The 12,325-nt window shown below is 46.5% G+C and overlaps 1 protein-coding gene across 1 annotated transcript in view; it reads right to left on the bottom strand.

Annotated features, from left to right (window-relative positions):
- The window catches only part of LOC126428158 (neuropeptide F-like), a 637,092-nt gene that overhangs the window by 73,797 nt on the left and 550,970 nt on the right, over positions 1-12,325 (bottom strand). The window lies entirely within an intron of this gene.

Here is a 12,325-nt window from a genome sequence, read left to right as displayed (position 1 = left end):
CTTAATTTCAACATCAACGAGCATTAGCAACTCACATTCGAAGGGGGTATTAAAAGAAAAGAAAGCAGGAATATCCTTGCCAATGTGCGGAGCTTAGGTAGTACGCAATTGTGCCGCTAAGTCTGTATAGCGCTACTAATTGCCAGTTCAGTGGCGCCTGTGTTGTCAAATGCTTCAAATGGCTCTGAGCACTTAACTTCTGAGGTCATCAGTCGCCTAGAACTTAGAACTACTTAAACCTAACCAACCTTAGGACATCACACACATCCACGCCCGAGGCAGGATTCGAACCTGCGACCGTAACGGTCGCTCGGTTCCAGACTGTATCGCCTAGAACCGCACGGCCACTCTGGCCAGCCCTGTGTTGTCAATTTGGCTTGTTCTGTTCATCTGCAGTGATTGTTTTTGCTCGCGCTGTTTGGTTATAGTTTTTTTGTGATGGCAATTTTAAGGGAGCAACGTGCAGCTGTGAAATTTTGTTTCAAACTTGTTAAAAGTGTTGCTGAAACTGTATCAACGTTGAAAACAGCTTACCCAGATGACACTATGGGAAAAACTCAAGTTTACGAGTGGTTTGCCTGATTTAAAAAGGGCGACAAGTCGATTGATGACAAACCTCGTTCTGGACGCCCGTCAACTGCCCGAATCGACGAAAATATTGAAAAAAAATTCGAGAACTCGTGCTCACAGACCGTCAACAGACAACTGCGCAACAGTGTTCGTCAAAAAAGACCCGATTTGTGGCAGGCAAGAGGCTGGCTCTTCCACCATGACAACGCACCTGCACACACAGCCATCTCTGTTAGACAGTTTTTGTCTAAAAATAGCATAGTTCGGCTGCCCCACGTGCGTCACTCGCCTGATATGGCGCCGTGCGATTTATTCTTATTTCGACACATGGAAAGGAGCATGAGAAGACACCGATTCGACAACGCTGAAGAAGTCAAGAAAAAACGATGGAGGAGTTGTCCGCCATTTCTAAAGATGACTACAAAAAATGTTTCGAAGAGTGGAAGCACTGGTGGGACAAATTTATTGGTTGTAAGGGAGAGTATTTAGGAGGGGGTAAGGATGTTTTGTGAACAATTTAGCCGCGAGGGATTACCCAAGCGGTCTAAGGCGCTGCAGTCATGGACTGTGCGGCTGGTCCTGCCAGAGGTTCGAGTCCTCCCTTGGGCATGGGTGTGTGTGTTTGTCCTTAGGATAATTTAGGTTAAGTAGTGTGTAAGCTTAGGGACTGATGACCTTAGCAGTTAAGTCCCATAAGATTTCATACACATTTGAACATTTTTTTTGAACAATTTTAAAATATATAGCTTTTAAAAAATTATTCTGTGTTTTTTGGCCGCCCTCTGTACGTAGATGGTAGCGGTAGCAGTGGATGGAACATAAAGTGTGTTGGGGGGATGGGGGGTCGACACAGGAAACAGTGGGTCATTGTAGTAATACGAAAGCAGAGGGATTTGTCTCTAGTCCAGAAGTACATGATCACTGGACTGTGGTTAGTCAGACCATGCATAGTAAAATGGCTCTATCGAAAACTGGCACCAAGGCAACTATGGTGTACCATGGGCCATGGATGACAGCGGTAAACGACGGCTGTGGAGCTATGTATGGGCGAATAAACGTGCAACTGTTGAGAAACTGACGGCCCAGACGAACCGAGGGCCTATGCAGCAGGTGCCTGACTGCGAAAATTCAAAATTTGTGCGAATTCCTAAAGGGCCAAACTGCTGAGGTCATCGGTCCCTAGACTTACACACACTACTTGACTTAGCTGGTCTCCACATGTGTCACATTTGGTTGCCCGTTGAACCCGTTCTCTAAATGTCCTCCGTGTTCTCAGCGGTACGTCTTGGGGAGCGGATCGAACCGTCCTACTTCGCCTATATCGGTCGATCGTCCGCTCAAAGCTGGATTATGGGAGCGTTGTATACTCCTCTGCACGGCCGTCCATCTTACGCCGCCTCAACTCTATACAACATCGGGGGTTACGTCTTGCGATCGGAGCGTTCTATTCTAGTCCCGTAGAGAGTCTTCATGCTGAAGCCGGTGAATTACCACTAACCTACCGACGCGATGTACTGCTTTGTCGGTATGCCTGTCGGCCATTGTCAATGCCCGACAACCCGTCTTATCGTTCCTTTTTTGACGACTGTCTCGACCGTCAACACGGGTTGTATGTATCTGCCCTGCTACCCCCTGGAGTTCGCTTTCGTCGCCTCCTTCAGCACCTAGATTTTTCACTCCCTGCAACCTTTCGAGTGGGAGAGAGCCAAACGCCACCTTGGCTCCAGGCTCAGGTTCGCGTTCACCTTGACCTCAGCTCGCTCCCAAAGGAGGTTACTCCCGGTTCGGTCTACCACTCCCGGTTTGTCGAACTTCGTTCGAAGTTCATTAATATGATCTTCATTTATACAGATGGCTCTAAGACCAATGACGGGATCTGGTGTTCTTTTATTGTTGGGGCACAGAGTTTCAAATACCGGCTCCATGGCCATTGTTCGGTCTTCACAGCTGAGCTCTTTGCCCTCTACCAGGCTGTTCTTTACATCTGCCGCCACCGACATTCTGCTTATGTCATCTGCTCCGACTCCCTGAGCGCCATCCAGAGCCTCAGTGATCCGTATCCGGTTCACCCTTTCGTGCACCGGATCCAACGCTCTCTTCAGCAGCTGGTGGACGACGGTTCTCCGGTTAGCTTTATGCGGGTTCCTGGCCATGTCGATATCCCTGGGAACGAAGCTGCAGATGCCGCGGCCAAGGCTGCGGTCCTCCAGCCTCGGACAGCTTCTTGTTGTGTGCCCTCATCTGATTTTAGCAGGGTTATTTGTCGGCGCATTTTGTCACTGTGGCATGCCGATTGGGCTACACTTACGGACAACAAGCTTCGGGCCTCGAAACCTCTCCCCACGGCCAGGACGTCCTCCTCACGCCCTTCTCGGCGGGAGGAGGTCGTTTTGGACCGGTTACGAATTGGACACTGCCGGTTCAGCCATCGCCATCTGCTGACGGCTGCGCCCGTGTGGGCAATTGCTGACGGTACGCCACATTTTAACGTCCTGTCCGAATTTTAATGCACTGCGCATTGATCTTGGCCTGCCATGTACTCTGGATGACATTTTAGCGCATGACCCACGAGCAGCTGCTCGCGTTCTTCGTTTTATCCACTTGACAAACCTGCCTACGGACATTTGATTATGCTGTTTTCTTTTAATCCCTTGCCTGTTAATGTGCCTTTTATAGTGTTGTCCTTTTTAGTTGCTGTTTTAACCTTGTGCCTCGCAGTGCATTCATAATTTAGTCTGGGCGCTAATGACCACTGTTGTTGTTCGCCCTAAACCCACAAAAAAAACTACTTGAACTTATGCTAAGAACAAAACACACACACACACACACACACACACACACACACACACACACACACACCCGTGGGAGGACTCGAACCTCCGGCGGGAGGAGCCGCGCAATCCGTGACATGGTGCCTCAAACCGCGCGGCTTGCTGACTGCTCTTCATCAGCGACGAACGCTGGAATTTGCACGACAGTACCACGACTGGACGGCCACTGTGTGGCGAGAGGTTGCCTTTTCAAATGAATCTCGTTTTATGCTCCACTGGGCAGATGGCTGTTGGTGTGCAGGTCTTTAAACTTCTGAAAGCAAAACAAGGACGGAGCGTTACAGTCTGGGTAATGTCTTCGTGGCATTCCCTGTGTGATCTCGTCATTCTGGAAGGCACAACGCATCAAAGCAAGTGTAGATTTATCTTCGGAGACCTAGTCCAGACCTACAAACAGTTTGTTTTTCCTCGACACGTTGGCATCTACTATCAGGACAATACAAAGTGTCACACAGCTCACAGTGTACATAATCATGCTTTGAAGAGCCCCATGATCGATTTAACGTACTCCCCTTACCACCAAACTCCCCATATTTAATCCCAGTCGACAATCGGTGGGACCGACATGATCCTCAACCATGAAACCTAGTGTAGTTGGCCACGGAAATTGAGTCGATATGACTCCACATCCCTGTCAGTACCTTCTAGAACTTAACCGACTCTCTTCCTGGGTTTCTCGCAGCGTTCCATGCTGCAAAAGGTGGTTGCTCAGGCTCTTGACGGGTGGTCACGTTAATGTGATTGCTCGATGTATATAGAGGGGAGCCACAAAAATATAAACACTCTCTAATAGTTTATACGGAACAGAATGACATATAGCTACAGTTATTGCACACAGGGAAGGTTATCTTACATGTTCAAAGTCACTCCCATTGGCAGCCAAACATCGTCGGCGTCTACATCTACATATACATATACATCCATACTCCGCAAGCCACCTGACGGTGTGTGGCGGAGGGTACCTTGAGTACCTCTATCGGTTCTCCCTTCTATTCCAGTCTCGTATTGATTGTGGAAAGAAAGATTGTCGGTACGCCTCTGTGTGGGCTCTAATCGCTCTGATTTTATCCTCGTGGTCTCTTCGCGAGATATACGTAGGGGGGGGGCAATATACTGCTTGTCTCCTCGGTGAAGGTATGTTCTCGAAACTTCAACAAAAGCCCGTACCGAGCTACTGAGCGTCTCTCCTGCAGAGTCTTCCACTGGAGTTTTATCTATCATCTCCGTAACGCTTTCGCGATTACTAAATGATTCCGTAACTAAGCGAGCTGCTCTCCGTTGAATCTTCTCTGTCTCTTCTATCAACCCTATCTGGTACGGATCCCACACTGCTCAGCAGTATTCAAGCAGTGGGCGAACAAGTGTACTGTAACCTACTTCCTCTGTTTTCGGATTGCATTTCCTTAGGATTCTTCCAATGCATCTGTCTGGCATCTGCTTTACCGACGATTAATTTTATACGGTTATTCCATTTTAAATCACTCCTAATGCCTATTCCCAGATAATTTATGGAATTAACTGCTCCCAGTTGCTGCCCTGCTATATTGTAGCTAAATGATAAAGGATCTTTCTTTCATGTATTCGCAGCACATTACACTTGTCTACATTGAAATTCAAATGCCATTCCCTGCCCCATGCGTCAATTCGTTGTAGAGCCTCCTGCATTTCAGTACAATTTTCCATTGTTACAACCTCTCTATATACTACAGCAATCATCCGCAAAAAGCCTCAGTGAACTTCCGATGTCATCCACAAGGTCATTTATGTATATTGTGAATAGAAATGGTCCTACGACACTCCCCTGCGGCACACCTCAAATCTCTCTTACTTCGGAAGACTTCTCTCCACTGAGAATGACATGCTGCGTTTTGTTATCTAGGAACTCTTCAATCCAATCACACAATTGGTCTGATAGTCCATATGCTCTTAGTTTGTTCATTAAACGACTGTGGGGAACTGTATCATACGTCTTGCGGAAGTCAAGAAACACGGCATCTACCTGTTTACCCGTGTCTATGGCCCTCTGAGTCTCGTGGACGAATAGCGCGAGCTGGGTTTCACACGATCGTCTTTTTCGAAACCCATGCTGATTCGTACAGAGTAGATTTCTAGTCTCCAGAAAAGTCTTTTATACTCGAACTTAATACGTGTTCCAAAATTCTACAACTGATCGACGTTAGAGATATAGGTCTGTAGTTCTGCACATCTGTTCGACGTCCCTTCTTGAAAACTGGGATGGCCTGTGCCCTTTCCCAATCCTTTGGAACGCTACGCTCTTCAAGAGACCTACGGTACACCGCTGCAAGAAGGGGGGCAAGTTCCTTCGCGTACCGTGTAAAATCGAACTGGTTTCCCATCAGGTCCAGCGGCCTTTCCTCTTTTGAGCGATTTTGTTTCTCTATCCCTCGGTCGTCTATTTCGATATCTACCATTTTGTCATCTCTGCGACAATCTAGAGAAGGAACTACAGTGCAGTCTTCCTCTGTGAAACAGCTTTGGAAAAAGACACTTAGTATTTCAGCCTTTAGTCTGATCCTATGTGTCGCAAAAGTGTTGACGCATCTGCAGCTGTCAGTGTTGCTGGTGTGGTAGCCGCACAGGGCGCCTCGATGGTTTCTCGTAGCTCGTTCAGTGTAGCTATCTTCTGTTGATACACTTCGTTTTCCAAGTTTCCCCTTAGGAAGCAGTCTGGAGACCGTTGTTGGTACTCAACAGCTCCTCTTCGATCTATCCATCGTCCAGATTTTCATCCAAATAGGCCCTGACATCTCTGTGGTGGGGCGGAGGGCTGTCTTGTTGTAGGTTAAATCTTTAATTTCGTAACACCTCCGGAATGGCAGGTAAAGTATATGTTTGCAGCATATCACGATACCCTTCACCAGTTACGGTACCTTCAAGGAAGAATGGGATAATCAAACAGCGCGATGACAGACCACTCCACACAGTAACACCCGGTAGACTAACACGTTTCACCGGCCGGAGTGGCCGAGCGGTTCTAGGCGCTTCAGTCTGGAACCGCGCCACTGCTACGGTCGCAGGTTCGAATCCTGCCTCGGGCATGGATGTGTCTGTGATGTCCTTAGGTTTAAGTAGTTCTATGTTCTAGGGGACTGACGACATCGGATGTTAAGTCCCATAGTGCTCAGAGCCACTTGAACCGTTTTGAACTAACATGTTTTTCCACTTGAACGTGAGGATTTTCAGGAGCCCTCAACACACAGTTGTGGCTGTTTGCAGTACCGTCCAGTTTGAACTGCGCCTCGTCAGACCAGATGCGAACGATTCATCCCCAAGCTGGTCTTCAGACCACTCACAGTGCTCTATCCTTCCCGCCGGGTTCTCCTTCACAGCGTGCAGCGATCTTGGAATGTACACTTTCCACTTTGCAGCCTTCAGAATTCGTCGTTCGCTTGATCGGCTTACCCAGCTTTCACGTGCGCCCTGCTTCTCGGATTTCTGACATGACCCAGTAAAGTGTTGCAACAGGGCAGCGCTGCAAGCTGGACTCGTTGATATGGTAGGCTCTGGTGGACTCTGGTAGGCCTGAACAGTACCGTCGGCTACAAATTTATCCCGAATATGACGAGTTCCGTACACATTACACCACCGCCGCTGTACCGCTGCGGCGGCGCGGTTCTTTCCGTCCCTTTACGACGCACCTGCACCTACCTGTGAACATTGTCTCAGAAGATCATCAGTAGGGAAGCCGAGCGAAACCTACTGTACTTCGACGTGAACCAGGCTGCAGTTAAAGTCACTAATCTACGTTTCGGGAGAAACACGAAATGAAAGGTTGGAAATTTTGTCCTCAGTTAATATATTCTGAAACTTAGGTGAACAAGTATCACTGCCAAGCCTGTGCTAGTCTTTACACAGTCACTCACAATCCCTTTCACTCACGTTAGCAAGTTTATGGTGTTGCATTTCCCGAAAACGTAATAGCTACAAAAATACTGATTGTTTTTGATTGATAATGCTCGCCAAATATTAAGTCTGTCGGTACCAAATGCAGTCATAGTTTTTAGCCACCGACCTGCTCAATACGCCACGCGGAATATATGTCTTTTCTCATCACAAAATTCACTTAAAAATTCCGAAATTTCTACACACTCATCGGAATAATTATGCCGTCACTTTCCAACACTTTTGATGTATGAAACACTGATACATCCGGCAACTTATCGTTTCCATCGGAACAACTACTACTACACACGTCCGACCTGTTTCATGGCTAGGATTGGACTCTTCTGTAGAATACTCTGAGTCTTCTCTACCAGCAGAGAAAGGCGCGCGAAGAATATTGCTTTACCATTGATCAGTTTACTCAACAGCCAATACCAAAACAACATTCTCCCGTGTCGATTCGCGCTTTTCACCAATAAGCAATCACAAAATTGTAAACCTAACGACTGCACTTTTTGCCGACGTAATTATCTAATTTGCTGAAGTTTTGCTTATGCATGAAGTTATTTACTATTGTTGTTTATACCTGAATTAACTTTTCCTTTACAAATCTATTCTACAAATATCCCCGTTGTCCATATCCATACTTCTTCGAAATGTTCCCACACTAAATCCTACTACATAACTCGTTAAACAATTATCTTCATATTAACCTTAAACCACACTCACGCATCATTCATACTGCTAAAACACATTTATAACATTTTACATGCACAAAAAGAAATAATAACACTTTATGAAAATACTAGAACAGTTTATCAAAAACATTCTATTAGTTTAGTGCACTCTAGTAGGCACAATCGAAACCAAATCAGTCCCCCTATCCAATACTGACCTCTATCGGCTGATACATAAACTACGTGCGCGTCCAGTCTCGCATCACCATCTGTCACTCTCCAGCTCTGACTCACATCTCCCACTTAACCGCCTCCAAGGCAGGACCGGTATACGGCGCTACGCCTTAGCAGCATCATGTTTTCGTACTTCCAGCACCACTTCAATACGGCCTTGCGTAGCTCAAACGACCATCTTACATGATTGATTGCTGCACTGTCGTCTGTTGGGAAACGCATGCCAAGATCTGCTGAAAAAACAATGGACTACACTAGCGGGAAAAATTCAAACGCTGTCTCATTTTCTTCTGAAGATATTAACTACATTGCTTACTAAAACTCAGCATGTCACTATGAGAGCGGAGGGCTCGGAAGACCTCACTGACATACAGACAGGTCCGCCCTAAGTGCTCAACCTTAACTCTGTATCAGATGTGCAGAACTATAGAATTTTGGAACACGTGTTATGTTCGAGTATACTGGCTTTTCTGGAGACTAGAAATCTACTCTGTAGGAATCAGCATGGGTTTCGAAAAAGACGGTCGTGTGAAACCCAGCTCGCGCTATTCGTCCACGAGACTCAGAGGGCCATAGACACGGGTACACGGGTAGATGCCGTGTTTCTTGACTTCCGCAAGGCGTTCGATATAGTTACCCGCAGTCGTTTAATGAACAAAGTAAGAGCATATGGACTATCAGACCAATTGTGTGATTGGACTGAAGGGTTCCTAGATAACTGAACGCAGCATGTCATTCTCAATGGAGAGAAGTCTTCTGAAGTAAGAGTGATTTCAAGTGTGCCGCAGGGGAGTGTCGTTGAACCATTGCTATTCACAATATACATAAATGACCTTGTGGATGACATCGGAAGTTCACTGAGGCTTTTTGCGGATGATGCTGTGGTATATCGAGAGGTGGTAACAATGGAAAATTGTACTGAAATGCAGGAGCATCTGCAGCGAATTGACGCGTGGTGCAGGGAATGGCAATTCAATCTCAATGTAGACAAGTGTAGTGTACTGCGAATACATAGAAAGATAGATCCGTTATCATTTAGCTACAATATAGCACGTCAGCAAGTGGAAGCAGTTAATTCCATAAATTATCTGGGAGTAGGCATTAGGAGTGAGTTAAAATGGAATGATCATATAAAGCTGATCGTCGGTAAAGCAGATGCCAGACTGAGATTCATTGAAAGAATCCTAAGGAAATGCAATCCGATAACAAAGGAAGTAGGTTACAGTACGCTTTTTCGCCCACTGCTTGAATACTGCTCAGCAGTGTGGGATCCGTACCAGGGTTGACAGAAGAGATAGAGAAGATCCAACGGAGAGCAGCGCGCTTCGTTACAGGATCATTTAGTAACCGCGAAAGCGTTACGGAGATGATAGATAAACTCCAGTGGAAGACTCTGCAAGAGAGACGCTCAGTAGCTCGGTACGGGCTTTTGTTGAAGTTTCGAGAACACACCTTCACCGAGGAGTCAAGCAGTATATTGCTCCCTCCTATCTCGCGAAGAGACCATGAGGATAAAATCAGAGGGATTAGAGCCCACGCAGAAGCAAACCGACAATCCTTCTTTCCACGAACAATACGAGACTGGAATAGAAGAGAGAACTGATAGAGGTACTCAAGGTACCCTCCGCCACACACCGTCAGGTGGCTTGCGGGATATGGATGTAGATGTAGATCAGAGCTCGGTTTAAACGTAAACATTCGGAATTGGCAAAACAGTGGACCGCTTCGTGCAGAGCACCATTAAGCACAAAACTGTCGATGGCAAAATAGAGGACGAACGTAATCTCCACCCTATTATGCGATCCATAAAAATTCAACTGAGGCCGCCACTTTCCCCCTCGTGCTATCGGGTCCCGCTAAGCTACCTCAGAGGTCTGTAAAAACAACTTCTGCCGCTTTCACAAAGTCCGCCTTCGGCGGATACCTCCCATAATCCCTCTGTAATCCCTCCCGTGGCATTTCGCTCGTCGCACAGAATTCTAGTCAGGCGCCTGTGCAACGCTGTAGGAAACTCGACGGCGACGGATTAACGGCGGCGGTCCGCGACTCTTAAGCGCCCTACGGTAGCGGATGTTAGGTCTCCAGAAACAAGGCTACAGTTAAACGACCCGTATGACTGGTATTACCGTTTATTGGTATGGAGGACGCAGCATGTTGCGTTCAGTGGAGAATAACAGACAATTATAGAACTGAATTCGTCTGTGTCCCAGAGAACTGCCCTGGGACCTCTGCGGTTTTCGTTGTATCGTAGGGTCAGTACTGCCTCACGTGTTCCAGGATCTCTACAGAATCCAAACTGATCTTCCCCGAGGTCGGCTTCTATCAGTTTTTCCATTCGTCCCAAAAAAATGTAGGAAGGGAAGTTCATAATAATAAAAGATATTTATTCTTGCTTCCCCAAAAACTGATATGTAGCTACGAAGATCGTTTATGGAAAATGAAATTTCATAAATGGAAAAGGTATGAAACTTCCTGTCAGGTTAAAACTGTGTGCCGGACCGAGACTCGAACTCGCGACCTTTGCCTTTCGCGGGCAAGTGCTCTACCGACTAAGCTACCCAAGCACGACCCACGCCCCTTCCACACAGCTTTACTTCCGCCAGTACCTCGTCTCCTACCTTCCAAACTTTAAGGAAGCTCTCCTGCGAAGGTAGGAGACGAGGTACTGGTGGAAGTAAAGCTGTGAGGATGGGGCGTGAGTCGTGCTTGGGTAGCTCAGTCGGTAGAGCACTTGCCCGCGAAAGGCAAAGGTCGCGAGTTCGAGTCTCGGTCCGGCACACAGTTTTAACCTGCCAGGAAGTTTCAGATCAGCGCAGAGTGAAAATCTCATTCGAAAAAGTATGTTTAATTCCTTCGTTATTTTAACTTCTCCCTTGTATTGTGCTCGGAATATTATTTTGTGTTTGGTAACTCGTAGGGAACTTCGTATCCTGGGAGATCAGTGAATTCCGCACCACGGTCGTTTATGCTCTATTTCGAGAGCTTAATTCCTGTACTTTTATGGAAATTAATACGCAACTTGGACACTGATTCCCATGCTGCAGAGAGAGTAAGTCATAGCACCCAAGACGGCTTCCCCACGGCGTGCCTCTGGTTATTTTAAAAATTTTCAGAATTGGCCATCGTAGAAATTTTGCAGAGCCACAGAAATTTTATTCCAGTTGCTGACTTCGACTTTTAGGGGCAGATTGAGTATGATTACGAACTGTAACTGCCTGATCATTTCCTTTTATGGACTTGAGAATTCAAACGTGAATTAAATTTGTACCTGGGACCATGCGAGGCATTTGTGTTAAAATATTGGGGAAGTGATTTTTGTCGCTCAAAAGTTGTCATTCACGTAACTAGATATTATTCATTGATTGGCGACTTCATGGCGTGTTGTGTGCACCACGACCAAATAGTGGATAGAATTGGAAGGAAAATCAGCATTGGCCGTATTTTGTTGTTTATTGTCAGCAAAATCGATTTTCGGTCACTTAGTGACCATCCTCAGTGCTGTAATATACAATTAATATTGGTAGGCACTGGTATCAAGCTATAACCACAAGCTTAGAGGGACCTCTTTTATGTAACGCAGTGATCGCAGAAATGGCTCCCACACTGACGTCGCGTTACTTTATTTCTGGGAGGAATTAAAACCCAACAGGTTTCTTTTTTGCTGTGGTGTGACCGCTCTAAGCTTGTGGTTATAGCTTGGTAGCAGTGCCTACCAATTTTAATTGTATGTTACAGCACCGAGGATGGTCACTAAGTGACCGGAAATCGATTTTGCTGACAATAAACAATAAATTACGGCCAATGCTGGTTTTCCTTCCAATTCTATCTAGATAGTATTCAGTCATCATAATTTAGCTTCAGTTCAATGTGGATGTAGGTTAAAATTATCGTGAGTGTTAGTCTGTGGGGGCAGGGGGAATGTTCGGTGCAATATTGTAGACATCGTGACAAGAAAACGTTTCGGTAGACGACGGGAATGCCATCTTCGGGAAGGACGTGTCACGAACGGACAAATTGGCCGGCTGCTGGACGCATTTTAGCAGCGCGAGTGGGTGAAGAGGTGTCAGCCTCGCTGGCTCTCCAGCCGTGGAGGTACCGATTTTTGTGGGA

Source organism: Schistocerca serialis, chromosome 12 (assembly GCF_023864345.2).
Source record: "Schistocerca serialis cubense isolate TAMUIC-IGC-003099 chromosome 12, iqSchSeri2.2, whole genome shotgun sequence".
Taxonomy (NCBI): domain Eukaryota; kingdom Metazoa; phylum Arthropoda; class Insecta; order Orthoptera; family Acrididae; genus Schistocerca; species Schistocerca serialis.
The sequence above is the reverse complement of the archived record's forward strand: the minus strand, read 5'-3'. Positions and strand labels throughout refer to the sequence as shown.